The sequence below is a fragment of the Bison bison genome, unplaced genomic scaffold, assembly GCF_000754665.1.
Source record: "Bison bison bison isolate TAMUID 2011002044 unplaced genomic scaffold, Bison_UMD1.0 scf7180017864530, whole genome shotgun sequence".
Classification (NCBI taxonomy): domain Eukaryota; kingdom Metazoa; phylum Chordata; class Mammalia; order Artiodactyla; family Bovidae; genus Bison; species Bison bison.
In genome coordinates, this window is record NW_011495080.1 from 11,865,688 (window position 1) to 11,885,997 (window position 20,310).

General features: G+C 37.1%; 1 pseudogene; it reads right to left on the reverse strand.

The window, feature by feature from the left end:
* Positions 1 to 396: 396 nt before the first annotated feature.
* The window catches only part of LOC104982404, a 51,490-nt pseudogene continuing 31,576 nt past the window's right edge, over positions 397 to 20,310 (reverse strand).

A 20,310-nucleotide genomic window follows, 5' to 3' on the forward strand; every position in this document is an offset into this window, starting at 1 on the left:
GAAGCTTCTGTCAAATATGACTGTGCTTAGTAAATCATGCATCACCAATGTTATGATTTGCAGTAATAAAGTTATGCTATGGTAATTTTTTTGGAACACTGAAGCATATGGTACCAGATGCCACAGGCATACTAATTAACAAGAAAATTAGCTTATAGATACCAGACCACGGTAATGTATCTGTAACCAAAGCTTAACGTATAACTCAGAAAGTAATTTGAAATTTTAAGGTTAGTATTATACACAACTTAGTATCCTTAATAGCAGTATACAGACAAAATATTCATGGTCTTTGGAACAATGTGGATATAGAAGGTATGCTATTGATCTAATTATTCTATCTTTCCCTTTCGGACAGGAGTTATGCTGAGAAAAGCAGTTTCTCACATTCTGTGATCAACTATCTTTATCAAACATATCTTTCACATTCCACTGGATACTCTCAAGAATAAGAACATGTTTCAGGGTGGAATTATCAATAAGTCGAACAGGTACTAGTCCAATCTTTTTTGCCTCAGACTTCTTAAGGGCAAAACAGAACCTTAGATGAAGAGCCAAAAGGCCTCCCAATCAAAGGTATTCCTGCCTCTATTAAGCAGTTTTAATAACTAACTGATTTGCAGTTACACAGATCAAGTTTTTATAATAAAAATGCTACTACTTTACACTGCTGTAGGCTTTAAAGTCCTACAGATTACTGTGTGACACTGAAGTTAAAAGCCTGAGTTCTGGAGACAGGTGGACAAATTCCTAAGGACAAACTTCAACTCTAGGACTTGTGATCTTTGTGATCTTGGGAATGTTATCTAAACAGTCACAGCTTCCTTCCCTTGCAGTGGAAATCACTGCAGTATGTATTTCAAAGGGCTGTTGAGCAAACTGACATACTCCACGTAATGTTAAAACAATGCCTGCACATAAAAAATATTCAACAACTTTAATAAGTTATTGTAAGTTTTCTCCCTGCAGCTCAATGATGTTGTTATTACATTCACAATTATCACAAATGAAGAAATGAACAATGAAGAATTTAAATGGCTTTCTCAAGTTTAGGGCTGATGCTGAAGCTGAGGCTCCAATACTTTGGCCACCTAATGTAAAAAGCTGATTCATTGGAAAAGACACTGATGTTGGGACAGATTGAGGGCAGGAGGATAACGGGGTACAAGGATGAGATGGTTGGATGACATCACTGACTCAATGGATGTGAGTTTGAGCAAACTCTGAGAGATAGAGAAGGACAAGGAAGCCTGGCATGCTGCAGTCCATGGGGCCACAGAGTTGGACACGACTTAGAGAACAACAACAATCAAAGTTTAGGGAGGTGATAAGCTACAGAGTTGGAACTTGAGTCCACTACCCAGATTCTCTCTAGAGTTTCTCACTTCAGTTCAGTTCAGTTCAGTCGCTCACTCGTGTCCGACTCCTTGCGACCCCATGAATTGCAGCACGCCAGGCCTCCCTGTCTATCACCAACTCCTGGAGTTCACACAAACTCAGGTCCAACGAATCGATGACACCATCCAGCCATCTCATCCTCTGTCGTCCCCTTCTCCTCCTGCCCCCAATCCCTTCCAGCATCAGAGTCTTTTCCAATGAGTCAACTCTTCACATGAGGTGGCCAATGTACTGGAGTTTCAGATTTAGCATTATTTCCTTCCAAAGAACACCCAGGGCTGATCTCCTTTAGAATGGACTGGTTGGATCCCCTTGCAGTCCAAGGGACTCTCAAGAGTCTTCTCCAACACCACAGTTCAAAGGCATCAATTCTTCGGCACTCAGCTTTCTTCACAGTCCAACTCTCACATGCATACATGATCACAGGAAAAACCATAGCCTTGACTAGACAGACCTTTGTTGGCAAAGTAATGTCTCTGCTTTTGAATATGCTATCTAGGTTGGTCATAACTTTCCTTCCAAGGAGTAAGCATATTTTAATTTCATGGCTGCAATCACCATCTGCAGTGATTTGGAGCCCAGAAAAATAAATTCTGACACTGTTTCCACTGTTTTCCCATCTATTTGCCATGAAGTGATGGGACCAGGTGCCATGATCTTCGTTTTCTGAATGTTGAGCTTTAAGCCAGCTTTTTCACTCTCCACTTTCACTTTCATCAAGAGGCTTTGGAGTTCCTCTTCACTTTCTGCCATAAGGATGGTGTCATCTGCATATCTGAGGTTATTGATATTTCTCCCGTCAATCTTGATTCCAGCTTGTGCTTCCTCCACCCCAGCGTTTCTCATGATGTACCCTGCATATAAGTTAAATTAGCAGGGTGACAATATACAGCCTTGACGTACTCCTTTTCCTATTTGGAACCAGTCTCACTACTTTCCCACTAATTGATACAGACATGGATAGAAATGACTTGGGTTTATTTGATGGACTGTGTCAATTCTAGGGATTATTTTATGCTTAGTGATTACTTTCAGCCTTATTTGACTCTATATAAGCATAACTAGGTCTTCTCCGATGGCTCAGTGGTAAAGAATCTGCCTGCAGTACAGGAGACGCAGGAGACGTGGGTTTGATTTCTCCTTTGGGAAGATCTCCTGGAGGAGGAAATGGCAACCCACTCCAGTATTCTTGCCTGGAAAAAATCTCATAGATGGAGGAGCCTGGTGGGCTACATTCAGAAAGAGTCAGATAAGACTGAGCGACTAAGCATGCATACCAAGGATGACTAACCCATCATGTTAAGGATAAATATCTTAGAATTCTTTCTGATTTCTCCTCAAATTCTAAACTGAGATGTGCATTTGACAAGCTGCATTGCTGATAACAGCTATTGAAAAATGACTGCAAGAAAGCTACGGAAAGTTAGCTTCTGCTCCATGCCCTTCTGTGTGGTAAACGTTCATGACACAATTCTTAAGGAAACTTAAATAAACAAGTGTGGAGAAAATAAACTGTGTTACAAAATGTAAACCATTCAAAATAATACTAAACACTATAACTGTGTACTTTAACCTATAATTCTTTGATTTTATAGGACAGTTATTTGCAACTGAAAAGACACAAAAATTTTCCAGTTGCAAACTGGGAACAAAAAACAAGTTGCAAAAAACCATAAGTCTATCTATATGAGTTCTTTAGGAAGACCCCCCTCCTTGTAGCTTGCAGGCAGTGTTGAACCCTGCTGAATTGTCGACCTAAACTCTCATTTTTACACTCTTTTTATTTCCTTCCAAAGATTTTAAACCTACAATTCCAGAGAAATAAAAGACATTTCCATGGGAATCCTGAAATCACCAGTATTGCCCATCAGAGAACAAAAGTTCTCAAAACACTACTTGCTGAGGCAGGTTTAGAAGGATTATTCTGAGAACTGCCTTGCAAATTCAAAGAATGAAGCCTAGGTGACCTACATCGAATGGGATATGAAAATATGTTTAACATGCAATTCCAAAAGCATGACCACTGATAGAAATAGAATCATGTCATCCTTGTTAAAAACATGAAAATCATTAGCAGATTTCATTGACTCCTCAATGACCCTATGAAAATAGTTTGAACCTAAAGAACCAAATCTAATTTTGAACAGGCATTACCACTGATAAAATTTACTCTTTTTTGAAAGTATATTTATTATCTCAAGTGCACAGAAAAATTTTTCTTTCCCTATCTCCCTTCTCTATGTTTTATTGTCTCTCTCATTCTGTGTGTAAAGTCTAATAGATTATTTCATAAAATTTCTTAAATGCCAACTAACCCCTAAGCTGGCCAGTCTCATTTAATGAAAAACAAAATTATATAATTTTAGAGTGCAGTTTTATTATTTTTCAGTATAGGAAAATCTATACTAAGATTAACTTCAAAATACAACAATAATAAAATCTACACACGCAAAAATCTTTCTACGTGCTCTGTGAGGAGGGGTATTAAGGATCAGTTGTCTACAATTCTGATCTCTTAGACTAAAAGGAAATAATAAGATATTTATAACCATGAGCCAAATTCACGCTGCTTCCATTCAGTCCTCAAAACTCAATATATGTTTGGTGAAATTTTGATGTTACCACCTTAAAAATGTGTTAGTTTTTCTCCCAGTCTTTAAGGGTTACACAATGTTCTTATATTTCTGGATTGCGATAACATCTGTATCCCAAATCACTATAATTAAAGAAATTCTCATCACGCAGTTTTACTTATTTCTTCCTATACTAGATACTACTAGCATTTTTATGGTTCTACACATTGTTGTTTTTGTCTAGTTGCTAAGCCGTGTCTGACTCTTTGCGACCCCAAGAACTGCAGCACGCCAGACTTCCCTGTCCTTCACTATCTCCCGGTTTGCTTAAATTCATGTCCATTGAATCGGTGATGCTATCTAACCATCTCATCCTCTGCTGCCCCTTTCTCCTCTTGCCTTCAATCTTTCCCAGCATCAGGGTCTTCTCCAGTGAATCAGCTCTTTGCATCAGGTGGCCAAAATATTGGAGCTTCAGCTTCAGCATCAGTTCTTCCAATGAATATTCAGGGCTGATTTCCTTTAGGATTGCCTAGTTTGATTTCCTTGGAGTCCAAAGGACTCCAAGAATCTCCAGAACCACAATTCGAAAACATCAATTATTTGGCACACAGCCTTCTTTATGGTCCAACTCTCACATCTGCACGTGACTACTGAAAAAACCGTAGGTTTGACTATATGGACCTTTGTCGGCAAAGTGATGTCTCTGCTTTTTAATATGCTGTCTAGGTTCGTCATAGCTTTTCTTCCAAGGAGCAAGCATCTTTTTATTTCATGGCTGCAGTCACCACCTGCAGTGATTTTGGAGCCCAAGATAATAAAATCTGTCACTGCTTTCACTTTTTCCCCTCTATTTGCTATGAAGTGATTTGACTGGAATGCCACAAATAGCAGTCCTCAAAATGAGAAATTTGCCTAGGTTCTGAGAACAGTCCTAGTAATGCTGGCTGTCATTAAATTTATGATAAAGTTAAGATTTAAATAACTAAAAGTAGTAATTCTTAGATGTATACTGCTGCTGCTGCTGCTGCTAAGTCACTTCAGTCGTGTCCAACTCTGTGCGACCCCATAGATGGCAGCCCACCAGGCTCCCCTGTCCCTGGGATTCTCCAGGCAAGAATACTGGAGTGGGTTGCCATTTACTTCTCCAATGCATGAAGGTGAAAAGTGAAGGTGAAGTAGCTCAGTCCTGTCTGACTCTGAGCGACCCCCTGGACTGCAGCCTACTGGGCTCCTCCATCCACGGGATTTTCCAGGCAAGAGTACTGGAGTGGGGTGCCATCACCTTCTCCGAGAGGTATACTACTGAGTTATAATATCTTTAAATATATGATGTTTGTATTCACCAAAATCTATATTAAACTGATAGTAAAAGATACCTCTCAATATAATGGCATAAACATGATGTTGTCGAGTTTTCTTTTGCAAAAAACAGGTCTCTATTCTTTGTAGTTGGTGTCTACCCTCAAGTTTACCTCATAGTAACAAGATGGTTGGGAGAAGGCAATGGCACCCCCCTCCAGTACTCCTGCCTGGAAAATCCCGTGGACGGAGGAGCCTGGTAGGCTGCAGTCCATGGGGTCGCTAAGAGTTGGACATGACTGAGCGACTTCCCTTTCACTTTTCACTTTCATGCATTGGAGAAGGCAATGGCAACCCACTCCAGTGTTCTTGCCTGGAGAATCCCAGGGACAGGGGAGCCTGATGGGCTGCCGTCTATGGGGTCACACAGAGTTGGACACAACTGAAGCGACTTAGCAGCAGCAGTAGCAACAAGATGGTTGTGGAACTCTAACAATTACATCCACAGCCCAAGCAGGAAGAAAAACAAAGGAAGATTTCTGAGATGACCCATGAGACTTTTTTTCCAGCTTTCTTCAGATACAATAAACATATAACAATGAGTTAAGTTTAGGCATACAGCATAATGATTTGATACACATATACACATTGTGAAATGACTAGCACAATGTTTCGGTACCATATCTACCACCTCACACAGTTACAAGTTCATTTTTCTTGTGTTAAAACCTTTTAATATTTATTCTCCTTAGCAACATTGAAATATACAATACAGTTAACTACAGTCACCAAGCTTCACAGTACATCACTAAAACATATTTATCTTATAACTGGAAGTCATTGGCCTTTTACTTAAATCTCATCAGACCTTATTTATGAAAGAGAAACTGTGAGTTACAGTTGTTATTTACTGGGTACACTGCCAGCCGAAACAATAAAGTTCATTTATGGAAGACCCATAGCTTCAACATACTCAATGGTGAAAGCGGAAACTTTTTCCTTTAAAAATCAAGAATAGACAATGGAGCTCACTTTCACCACTTCTATTTAGGTAGTATTGGAAGTCCTAGTAACAACAATCAGATAACAAGATAGAAAGGCATCCAAATTGGAAGGGAAGAAATAAAACTGTCACTATTTGCAGATGACATGATACTATATGCAGAAAACCAAAAAGGCTCCCCTAAAAAAATCTATTAGAATTAATAAATGAATTCAATGAAGCTGCAGGATACAAGATTAATACATGAAAATCTGTTGTTTTTCTATGCACTAATAATGAACTACCAGAAAGGGAAAGCAAAAAACCAACCTTGTTTAAAATCACATCAACGAAGAACAAAATACCTAGGAATAAACTTAACCAAGGAGGTGAAGGACCTATACTCTGAAAAATATAAAACACTGATGAAAGAAATTGAAGATGACCCAATATTTTTTATTGAATTTTAAGTTTTAGGATTAGTTTTGTCCTATCACTTGGGTTCATATAGTAGGAATCATTTTATACATATGCCTTATGTTCTTCTAATCTTCATCCATCACTTATACTCATTAATATCTTTTATCCAATTATTTTTAAATGTTTGCATATTGTTATCTGTCTTAAGACATCATCCAAGGTATTTACATACTCTTTTTTGAATTATACTTTGACCTTATTTCCCAAATGATTTTATATGTTATTTTAAATTATTTTATGAGTCATTTCAAGTTACTCTAGAAATCTTCCTTTTCTTTAAACACATTTATCTCATCTGTGTTTATCTAAATCTGATTGATTCATTCATTCTTTTATAGCTTTCATTTCTTTAACATATTTCATTCATATTAAAAGACTATTCATGTCATTATTTGTATAAATTTTTATTCTGATTGTTGTTATCTCTTAAAATTGTAGTTGCAATTTTTCTGTAATCCCTTTACATTACTTATATTTTATCAAGATAGATTTTCTATACTAATAGTAGAGAAAGGTGGGACAGAATAGCTTTCTAATATTTGTGATTTGGGACTCTCCTAATGGCACAGTAGGAGATTAGAAAATACAGTCTGTGTATCTTGGGGATCTGACTCCTTTGTTACCTGGTCCTGTCTTTTTCCTTCCTTTGGTCCTCTTCCTTCTCAGGTAAGTTTTCAGTCTCAGCAATATTTTCACATTGCAGGCCTTACTGGGAAAGAGCATCAGCTGGATAGCTTGAGAATTCACTTGTCCAGTGTGACCCATAATAACTAACCTTTTAGTGCTCCTTCTATATTTGTTCCTTGAATGGTATCCTTGGAACTCCCCTCTCAGTCTAGGCTATCTTCCTGAATTTGGCCCACTGAACTTCCCATGCTAACTGGGATTCTGGACTGCATATCATGGTATTGGTTAGATGCATAGGTTTTCCTGCTACAAAGTTCATCAAAAGTTACTTTCATTTCCTTTGCTTCCTCCCAAACAGCTATTAACACCAATTGTGACTTAATGCTCTTGGTGTTGGCTGACAGTTATTTTTCAGGCTTCTTAGGATTATAAAATAATTTTTGTGAACACTGAATATGTGTTTTAAAATTTTGTTTGGCTAGTCCTGTGCTTTTTTTTCCTCCTTAACTGGGGGTGGGTGTGTCAAATATATACCAGTGCTAATATATCTCATTCAGAATGCTCTCAGTTTTTCTTTTGTCTTATCTGTTTATATTTTAATGCTGCCACATCAACATACCCCTATCTCATTTTTACTCTTCTTTAATACCTTTCATAATTTTATTCTCACATACATTTGAGCTCATGTTAATGGGGAGGCTAGTATTGGAGAAAGGTAAATGGAAATAAAGAAGGAAATCATCATTTTGGTATCTATATTCACATCTTAACCACTTCTTCCATAGTATAAATAATGCATCAAAAGATAAATTATTTTCCTCCTTAAAGACAGAAAAAATGAAACTGGTGGAAATGCTCTTCTTACTCAGCATCCAAGAGCACTTGAGGTGAACTGTTAAGGATTCTGACCCCCACTGACCTTTATTGCTTTTGTGAATCAGTTGGCAGACAGGACAATTATGACTTTTTAAAAACAAACTTCACTTTTAAAGCGCCAGTTCTAATACAGTATATGTTTTAAAATACAGTATATGTTTACATTTTATTTTGTGCTAGAATTTCATCTGATGGAGCCAGTCATGAAACATTAAATATTTCATTATATTACTAAAAATAACACAGTTGCTACTAATAATCTTCCTAACATTTCACAGTGCAATGTTATATTCATAATCTCCAAAGCCATGTGAGAGAGGTACAAATTCTTTGATTTAAAAAGCACAGGAAACAAACTCCATTAAACATGGTTCACAAGCAGATGTGACATTTCTATTGTGGAAAGTACTTTCTTGATTTATAAAACCGTCATGAATGAGGGTCACAAAACACTTATTTTTACAGACACCCTTACAGGAAAGGTTAAGGCCTGTATAAAACGGTTCAGATGCCCTTAGTGTGAGGAAAGGAAGCTACGTTTCACACAATGCCTTTGTCATTTCTCAGTTGTGTTTCTCCCCTGCTCATTATTTATGTTTTGTATGTTCTACAAGCTGACCTCATCTCCTTTACTCTTACTCTTCACAGGCAAGGGGACATCACTGAGGAGCTAAGGCTTGTCATCTAATCAGAATAACAACCGCGATGTTAGAGGGCTTTACTTGTATTATTAAGACAAATGAATGGGAAATTTATTGTGCTTAGGGATCAAACTATGAGCAAGCTTTTGGTCAGTCCTCTAGCTTCATCTAGATCAGATGAGAAGAAAACACATCTGAGATTCTTCAGCACATACCAGTTTGATGTTTCTATTTGTGATCTCCCATATTGGTTTAGAAAATACAATGACTGGATGTTTCCAATCATTTCTAATGGGAACAAGATAAATAATCCAGGAATCTTCATAAAATATCTTAATATAAATACTTCAATGGTCCTCTGAAGTGTTGTCCTGCAATTCCTTAATCGGTATCAGTCATAAACAAGAAGTACAGTAAAAAACACGATGCCCATATTTAATAATAACCCACCAAAATGGCTAGATTTGAATTAAAAATCAAAGTTGGAGTTTATAACATCCTTTGATTTTATATGGGTATTTTCAAAACACCTGCCAATTAATTACTGCATCGAAACAAACTTGCAAGGTGGACAGAGTAACTATTCATACCACACAGATGTGGAAACTGAGCAACTGCAGTCATTTTGTGACCTTCAGAATACTCAGCTTAGTGAAAACTCAGCCCCAGTCTGTCCCCTCCACCATGTTGCTAACGGACGTAAGTTATCACTGGGATCCACACACACTGAGGAGAAAAGGCATGTAACCTGGGCTTTTAGGACTCAGCTAGGGTCATGCCCTTCTGCTCATCTGGATAAAATATGCTGCTTTTGTCTCTTTTTAATATTATCCATGAAGTGCTCATGTTTTCTGGTTGCATCATGATGGATCACTAAATGAGGTAATCCATTCTCTTTTTGTTTTCCTCAGAACATTTTATGAGTCTAGAGAATTAGAAAGCATTCTGCAACTGTTTTGGCAGACAGAAGAGTGGAAAAAGAGTAAATTGCCTAATCAGAGGAACCGAGGTTTGCAGGCTCAACACTAAAGGTTTAATGACAGGGTCTCACAGGGGTCGCTGATCTGATTACAGGCTGTTTTTCTAATCCACTGCCCAACTTACCTTTAATTCTAAATAAGTGAAACTGAGAATCATGTCCTGACAGAATCTTTTGTTAGCTTTTTTCCCAGCTGCCCAAATAGGAAGACCTGAAATAGAAGATATTCTTGCACCACCTTGCTCAGAAATCTGTAAGTAAAATAAGAATGCCAGGCCAAGATACATGTTCCCAGGGCATGAGTTTTTCTTTTTTAAAAAATTTGTATTTTATATTGCCATATAATTGATAAAAAATGTGTTAGTTTCAGCAAAGTGATTCAGTTAGACATGAATCTGTACTTTTTCAAATTATTTCCCCATTTAGACTGTTATAGAATACTGACCAGAGTGAATTTCACTGCCTCTATGTTTTCATTTAGACATTTATCAAAACTCTATCAATGTTAAGGGCTTCCCTGGTGGCTTAGATGGTAAAGAATCCACCTGGAATGCAGGAGCCACAGGTCACAGGTTCAGTTCCTGGGTGGGGAAGATCCCCTGGAGAAGGAAATGGCAATCCACTCCAGTATTCTTGCCTGGAGAGGTCCACGGGCAGAGAAACCTGATGGGCTATCGTTCGTGGGGTTGCAGAGTCAGACATGACTGAGCCACTAACACTTTCACTTTCTAACAATGTTAAAGCATATAAATGAAAGTAACAGAATTTTTGTTACCAATTGTTATTTTCATTCACAGGTGATTCAGAAAAGGGTCAACTTTGGGAAAAGATCTGAGATAATAGGTTATGTGATATGTCTGATAAGTTACATATGTCTCAATTTGTTGCTTCTAGTGAAGTTCAGGTTTTATGTAATAAGAAGGCAAGATGATCATCTTGGTCCACTCACATGCTGAGAAATAAGAGGATGTTCTTTCCTTTTTCAATACTTTAAGTTAGAGGGCAAACATCAGTAAGAATAGTGGCCTGCACATAACACAGTATACATACTTTATAACGACAGTAGACTGTTGAACCCTGGAAATAAATCTATGAGCAAGAAGCAGAGGGGAGGGTGAAATCAGCCCACTTTAAGAGTGGAAAATTTATCAAAGAGCAGAAAATTGATGTAAAATTAATAATGCTTATATTTCCATTTTTCCTTAGTTGCATTTTTTCATCTTTTTCATTTTAAAGGAAGTTACAAATAAATGTAACTAAGCAAGACTTCACTGGGTATTATACAGGCTGGACAATTTGGAGGTTGGTGTTATACAAATACTACCTAGTAGGATGTGGCATAGAATTTCCTAGCTCAGTACAGCTATATTGGTTTCCAAAACCCTCTATGGATTCCATTTAATCCTTCTTTTTCAGACTGAGCCCCTGATACTTTCAATCATCAAGGCCTGGTGATTGAATCATTATCCTTTCAATGACTATTTCTTCTCCTTCTCTCAAAATTTACCCACTATGCCCCAGAATTAGTCTCTCCAAAGTAATAATAGGCCTCTCTGAGAAATAATTATGTTTTAATAAACCAAAGAGGAAAGACTTTGGCTGACATCTTATTTTGTCTCAGGTATGATTTCTTATCTTAGGTCAGTGATATTCAGTCTAAGCTGTGCAAAGTCCTGGAAATGCATGAAAACTTATACACAGCCATGAAAAAGTTTAAGTGATTCAAATTCAAATACTATTTCCTGAAATTAATATGTCTAAAGAAAACCCTGAAATTAGCCTTCATATCATTTCTACTTTTTAACTCCTCTTTTAAAAGATCCTTCCTCCAATGTAAAAAAAGAAAATAATGGTAGAAAGAGAAAGTATCATCTAATCTTATATCCAAAATTTTTCTACAAATATCCATACATTTCTTTCCATGATATCACAAAACATAACACATACCAGAACAGTGAAGTACTTGAACTTTTGTGTTAGACCTCAATTCTAATCTTATTCACTTATAAATTGGGTGACTTTATGTAAGTCACACGGCTTCCTAGGTGTTTCAGTGGTAAAGAATCCACCTGTCAATTCAGGAGATGCAGGAGATGTGGGTTTGATCTCTGGGTCGGAAGATCCCCTGGAGAAGGAAATGGCAACCAATTCCAATATTCTTGCCTGGGAAATTTCATGGACAGAGGAGCCTGGTGGGTTGCAGTCCATTGGGTAACAAAATGTTGGAGATGACGAACAACTGAACACACACACACATGCATGTAGGCCATGCAACGTAGAAGTGTGTAAATAATATCACACATGTTTTTTCCTGTGGTCATGTATGGATGTGAGAGTTAGACTGTGAAGAAGGCTGAGTGCTGAAGAATTGATGCTTTTGAACTGTGGTGTTGGAGAAGACTCTTGAGAGTCCCTTGGACTGCAGGGAGATCCAACCAGTCCATTCTGAAGGAGATCAGCCCTGGGATTTCTTTGGAAGGAATGATGCTAAAGCTGAAACTCCAGTACTTTGGCCACCTCATGCGAAGAGTTGATTCACTGGAAAAGACCCTGATGCTGGGAGGGATTGCGGGCAGGAGGAGAAGGGGATGACAGAGGATGAGATGGCTGGATGGCATCACTGACTCGATGGACGCGAGTCTGAGTGAACTCTGGGAGTTGGTGATGGACAGGGAGGCCTGGTGTGTTGCGATTCATGGGGTCGCAAAGAGTCGGACACGACTGAGCGACTGATCTGATCTGATCTGTTGATAAGGAGAAATATCTACAAGAAGTAAAAGGTTATAATAGTTTTAGAATAACTAATCTTCAGATTGCCAAGTTCATGCTTTCTTTTCTAAAACTGATCTGCCTGAGAAAATAGGACATTGTGCAATTTCTCCTATCTAACCTTTCACATTGGAGAAGGAATTGGCAACCCACTCCAGTATTCTTGCCTGGAGAATCCCATGGACAGAAGAGCCTGGCAGGCTACAGTCCATGGGGTCTCAAGAGTCAGACTTGACTTAGCAATGGAACCACCACCAACCTTTCAGATGCATTTCTCCTGAGGGACAGCCCTGTGTATGAGAAATAAGTGGGGTGTTGGTAGGAAATGTTAATAGCAATAGAGGCTTTTATCTTCCACCCAAGACAAATTTGGGTCTTTTCTATCTGTTCATCTTAGAATAAGAATTTAAAGGTTATTAAAAAATGAAGTCAGATGTTTTTCTATAAGAAATAATTATATTGCAATTTGTTTGATTACTTTGACAATGAGGATTGGTTTTCCCTTTATGATTTATGATGGATATTTACCATAAATTGAATGAGTTAAATCAGCAACTGCAACTTCTGAGTATATCAGGTTAAATAGGGTGCCTCTGAGTAAAACTTAAATTAAGATGGTTACAGCAGCACTGTTTGCAATAGTCAAGATGAGAAAGTGACCTAGATGTCCACTGACAGATGCATGGATAAAGAAGATGTGGAAAAAAAAAAAAGAAGATGTGGTATTTAAACACAATGCAATACTAATCAGCCACAAAAGATAATGTAATAATGGCATTTGCAGCAACATGGAGGCACACAGAGATTTCATTCTAAATGAAGTAAGTCAGAAAAAAAAGACAAATACAATATATCACTTATATGTGAAATCTAAAATATGATACAAACGAGCTTATTGACAAAACAGAAACAGACTTACAAGACACAGACAAGGAACTTACAGTTACCAGAGGAAAAAAGGCATGGGGTAGGCATGAATTAGGAGTTTGGGATCAGCAAATACAAAATACTATGTATAAAATAGATAAACAACAAGGTGTCACTGTACAACACAGGGAAATGTATTTAATACCCTATAATCAATTGAAAAAGAATATATATATATATATATATAACTGATTTACTTTGATAAATACCAGAAACTAACACAATGTTGAAGGTCAAATATATTTCAATTAAAAAAATTATTTAATTAAGGAACTGATGCATGTTAGTGAATTATTTTGATATACTGTCCACAAACTGAAGAAATAGATGATTTTATTTAATAGAGTGTCATTTGGAAGTCAGATGGTCTTCTAGTCTTTGTTTTCTTCAAATATTTAAGATTTAAATGAATCAGAAGCTGATAGAGCATCAAAAATAACGATAAAGTACAATAATCTTCAGCTTTAAATTTAAAATTTTAAGAAAATGTGTGACATGACATTAACAAAATTCCCAGTATGTATTAACAGAAAATATTTTCACTACTATTATCAATAAAAATAGTAGAAATGATCTTAAACCCTGTTTTATAATAACAATAAGAGAATCATTTGTGGACATATCAGTTCAGTTTACTCGCTCAGACATGTCTGACTCTTTGTGACCCCATGGACTGAATGAAGCACATCAGGCCTCCCTATCCATCACCAACTCCCGGAGTTTACCCAAACATGTCTATTGAGTTGGTGATGCCATCCAACCATCTCATTCTCTGTCGTCCCCTTCTCCTCTCACCTTCAATCTTTCCAGCATCAGAATCTTCTCAAATGAGTCACTTCTTCACATCAGGTGGCCAAAGTACTGTAGTTTCAGCTTCAACATCAGTCCTTCCAATTAACATGCAGGACTGATTTCCTTTAGGATTTAGTTTCCTTTGGAACTCCTTGCAGTACAGGGAACTCTCAAGAGTCTTCTCCAACACCACAGTTCAAAAGCATCAATTCTTCAACGCCTAGATTTCTTTATAGTCCAACTCTCACAACTCATACATGACTTCTGGAAAAACCATAGCTTTGACTAGATGGACCTTTGTTGGCAAAGTAATGTCTCTGCTTTTTAATATGTGATCTAGGATGGCCATAACTTTTTTCCCAAGGAGCAAGCATTTTTTAATTTCACAGCTGCACCATCTGCAGTAATTTTAGAACCCCCCCCCCAAAAATAAAGTCTTTCACTGTTTCCACTGTTTCCCCATCTATTTCCCATGAAGTGATGGGACCAGATGCCATGATCTTAGTTTTCTGAATGTTAAGTTTTAAGCCTATTGTTTCACTCTCCTCTTTCACTTTCATCAAGAGGCTCTTTAGTTCCTCTTCACTTTCTGCCATAAGGGTAGTGTCATCTGCATATCTGAGGTTATTTATATTTCTCACAGCAATTTTGGACATATGAACTATGCAAAAAATAGAGTCCCTTTTTTCATTAATAGGAACATTTACCTTAAAATCTTTTCTTTATGTTTAGTAATCACTTGTCAAATCTTATATATGTCTGTTGCTTTGATTTGATTAACCCTGTACTAATTACATTATAATCTAGTCCAGGAGAAAATTTTTAATATTTAGAATCTTAAATTAATGGAAAATAAAAATGTTTAATTTATAAATACAGTTTTCTCACAGAGAAGTATGAGTAGTTTATTTAATATTTAACTAATAAGAGACATGAGTCTATAAATATATTAACAGTATAAAATTCTCCAGCAAATGAAATGTAAATCAGGTTGAAGATTAAAAAACATGATAACAATTTTTAATAATTAGGAAAAGTTTTCTAATGTAATTATTAAATATCTGGTTGTAGATATTAAAGTCAATCCTAAAGGAAATCAACCTTGAATATTCATTGGAAGGATTGATATTGAGGCTGAAGCTCTAATACTTTGGCCATGTGATGCAAAAAGCTGACTCATTAAACTGTTATGGTACTTAAATTCTATGGAAACTTTATGTAAGATTTATATAATTTTATGAATAAAATCACACTACTTTTTTAAAGAAAAAGAATATATATATGTATATATATATATGAATAACTTTGTGGATGCTAAATACAATATTGTATCAACTATACCTCAATCAAAAAAACAATATAATGAATTTTTTCATTTTCAAATGTACAAAGGAGTTTATACTTATTTTCAAAATAATCCTTAGGAGTTTGTGTCAGTTCAGTTCTGTTGCTCAGTCATGTCCAACTCTTTGTGACTCCATGAACACAGCACACCAGGCCTCCCTGCCCATCACCAACTCCCAGAGTTTACCCAAACTCATGTCCATTGTGATGCCATCTAACCATCTCACCCTCTGTAGTCCCCTTCTCCTGCCATCAATCTTTCCCAACATCAGGGTCTTTACAAATGAGTCAGCTCTTCACATCAGGTGGCCAAAGCATTGGAGTTTCAGCTTCAACATCAGTCCTTCCAATGAACACCCAGGACTGATTTCCTTTAGGATGGACTGGTTGGACCTCCTTGGAGTCCAAGGGACTCTCAAGAGTCTTCTCCAACAACAATTCAAAAGCATGAATTCTTCTGCATTCAGCTTTCTTTATAATCCAACTCTCACATCCATACATGACTACTGGAAAAACCATAGCCTTGACTAGATGGAACTTTGTTGACAAAGTAATGTCTCTGCTTTTTAATATGCTCTCTAGGTTGGTCATAACTTTCCTTCCAAGGAGTAAGTGTTTTTTAAATACATGGCTGCAATCACCATCTGCAGTGATTTTGTACATAAGCAAAAATTTGAAGACCCCTAGTCTAAGCATATGCATTTCATAAAGGCCATCTGATTTGCTGAAGATCTGACTCACTTAACTACTCTACCTTATTTACTTTTAATCCTTAACATCCAATATAATGCCTAGCAAAACATTTCCAAAAGAAGGAATAATAAAACAAATATGAGATACTCCTAAGCAAAACTGAGATTTTAGCACATTACTTTTTTGAAGCATTTATATATATACCATTTACATATAAATTTTTTGATCAACAATGGCTTTTAAGATATTTCCTGATTGGAAATACACAGGTCTATTTTAACACAGCTTAATGTGTTCTTCATCTCAGGGACAGTTGCCTTTTGCAAAGAGAATACTATATTTCAATTTTGATTCAATTCATTGAAGTTGTCTTAAGCTGTTCCTATATACTACACACTTTGTTAGTGGTTGATGATATGTCAGTGAAGATAGTCATGGACTTGCTTTCATGGAAATTTCATTCTTACAGAGAGGGAGGATTTAAATCAGTAATAACAAGTGTGATAATGGTCACAAAGGGAACATATAAGTGAGTATCGAGTACAGAGCACAGGGGTATAACCCAGTTATTGAGGCCAGAAATATACGTGCCAGTGAAGAAACATGGCACAGAATTATATTTTGACTGCTTGAAGAGTAGAAATGTACATGTATATATATATAATTAAATAAATTTTGAAAATAATATATGCAAATGTATGTGTGTGAGGGTGGTGATTCATACCTCCCAAACTTAAGTGAACTATTGAGCACTTAAAATGTTCAAAACCATGAGCTACCACACAATTGACTAATTTCACAAGCTAGCAAGGCAATACTCAAAATCCTTCAAGCTAGGCTTCAATCGTAATTGAACTGAGAAATTCCATATGTACAAGCTGGACTTAGAAAAGGAAGAGGAACCAGAGATCATATTGCCAACATCTGTTAGATCACAGAAAAAGAAGAGAATTTGAGAAAAACATCTACTTCTGCTTCACTGACTATACTAAAGCCTTTGATTTTGTGGATCACAGCAAACTGTGGAGAATTCTCAGAGAGATGAGAATACCAGACCACCGTACCTGCCTCCTGAGAAACCTGTAAGGAGGTCAAGAAGCAACAGTTATGAGCTGGTTCCAAATTGGGAAAGGCTATATACTGTATCCCTGCTTATTTAATTTATATGTGAGTACATCATGCAAAATGCCAGGCTGAATGAAGCACAGCTAGAATCAAGATTGCTGGGATAAATACCAATAACCTCAGATATGCAGAGGACACCACCCTAATGGCACAAAGCAAAGAGGAATGAAAGAACCTCTTGATGAGGTGAAAGAGGAGAGTGAAAAAGCTGGATTAAAACTCAACATACAAAAAATGAAGATCATGGCATATGGTTCCATCTCTTCATGGGAAATAGATGGGTAAAAAATGGAAACAGTGACAGACTTAATTTTCTTGGGCTCCCAAATCACTGAAGACAGTGACTACAGCCAAGAAATTAAAAGATGCTTGCTGCTTGGAAGAAAAGCTATGACAAACCTAAACAGAATACTAAAAAGCAGAGACATCACTTTGCTAACAAAGATCTGGAGAGTCAAAGCTATGGTTTTTCCAGTAGTCATGCCCAATATTTTACTGGAGAAGAGTGGAAAAATAGCTGCAGAAAGAATGAAGAGGCTGGGTCAAAGTGAAAGCAATGCCCAGTTGTGGATGTGACTGGTGATGGAAGTAAAGTTCAATGCTGTAAAGAAAAATATTGCATAGGAACATGGAATGTTATGTCAATGAATAAAAGTAAATTGGAAGTGGTCAAACAGGAGATGGCAAGAGTGAACATCGACATTTTGGGAATCAGTGAACTAAAATGGACCAGAATGGGCGAATTTAATTCAGATGACAATTACATCTACTACTGTGGGCAAGAATCCCTTAGAAGAAACGGAGTAGTCCTCATAGTCAACAGAAGAGTCCAAAATGCAGTACTTGGGTGCAATATCAAAAACAACAGAATGATCTCTGTTTATTTCCAAGGCAAACCATTCAATACCACAGTAACCCAAGTCTCTGTCCCAACCACTAATGCCACAGAAGTGAAGTTGAATGATTCTATAAAGATCTACAAGATCTTTTAGAACTAACATCAAAAAAAGGATGCCCTTTTCATCATAGAGGATGAAAGCCAGGCAAAGGTTAACAGAGTTTTGCCAAGAAAACATACTGGTCATATCAAACACCCTGTTCCAACAACATAAGAGATGATTCTACACATGGACATCACCAGATAGTCAATACAGAAATCAGACTGATTATATTCTTTGCAGCCAAAGATGCAGAAGCTCTATACAGTCAGAACAACCAAGACCAGGAGCTGACTGTGGCTAAGATCACAAATTCCTTATTTCAAAATTCAGACTTAAATTGAAGAAAGTACAAAAACCACTAGACCATTCAGGTATGACCTAAATCAAATCCTTTATGATTATACAGTGGAAGTGACAAATAGATTCAAGAGATTAGATCTAATAGACAGAGTGTCTGTATAACTATGGACAGAAGTTTGTAACATTTGTACAGGAGGTGGTGATCAAAACCATCCCCAATAAAATGAAATCCAAAAAGGCAAAATGTTGGTCTGAGGAGGCTTTAATAATAGCTGAGAAAAAGAGAAAAGCTAAAGGCAAAGGAGAAAAGGAAAGATATATCCATCTGAATGCAAAGTTTCAAAGAATAGCATGGAGAGATAAGAAAGCCTTCCTAAGTGATCAATGTAGAGAAATAGAGGAAAACAATAGAATTGGATAGACTAGAGATCTCTTCAAGAAAATAAGAGATAACAATAGAACATTTCATGCAAAGATGGACACATTAAGGACAGAAAAGGTATGGACTTAACAGAAGCAGAAGATATTAAGAAGAGGAGGCAAGAAAACACAGAAGAACTACACACACACATATACAAAAGAAAAATCTTAATGACCCAGATAACCACAATGGTACGATCACTCACCTAGAGCCAGACATCCTGGAGTGCGAAATCAAGTGGGCCTTAGGAAGCATTACTATGAACAAAGCTAGTGGAGGTAATGGAATTCCAGCTGAGTTATTTCAAATCCTAAAAGATGATGCTGTGTGCCTGTTTGGGCGCCACCTGCCAGGGTCCAGCCCCAGCTGATCCAGGGTATTCGAAGTGGGGACGGCGTCAGCGAGGGTCAGGATACAATAGCTTCAATTAGATATTAATTAAAGATATAAAGAGTAATAGAATGAGGATAGCTCAGTGAGGAAATTCAGTGGAGAAAAGAGGCTGAATAATTCAGCCAGAAGGTAAGAGAAAGAACAACATGGTAAGACCAAGTTTCGGTGAACAAGGCCCGCACTTTATTTTCCAAAGTCTGTTTTTATACACTGAAATGTTATACAAAAGTCACGCAGGGACAGCAGTCCTGACTTTTATTAAAGTCAGGTGCTTCACACAAAGGTATACAGAGGTCTTAGGGGTGTTACATCATCTTCTGGCCAGGGGGGCCCGCTGACAATTTTCGACCCTCTCCTTGTGACAGTGGTCAGAACACTTTTTTCTCCAAGGGTGATTATTCTTAAAACAGACGCCACCCAAATAAAGTTACATTCCTATAGGGTGAGGGTGTAGTGGGTTTTAGTTAAGGAAAGAATTTACTTAGCCTAAGGTCTAACGTGATTAATATCAAAGGTTAATACTTATTTCTTCTATATATTCATTAATGTGTGTAAGGGCAGGGGATATGGAGACTTAGCAACAAACATTGGCTCAACACATGAAAAACCCTTCACCAATACAATTTCTAATCAGCCCATTATACTTATACTAATAGTTTTCTAACTTTTCTAAGGAACCTGTTTTTAGAAGGTTTAAAGCATCTCGTGCCTCTCATGGTTGGGAGGCTGTGAGCAATCACATGTGGC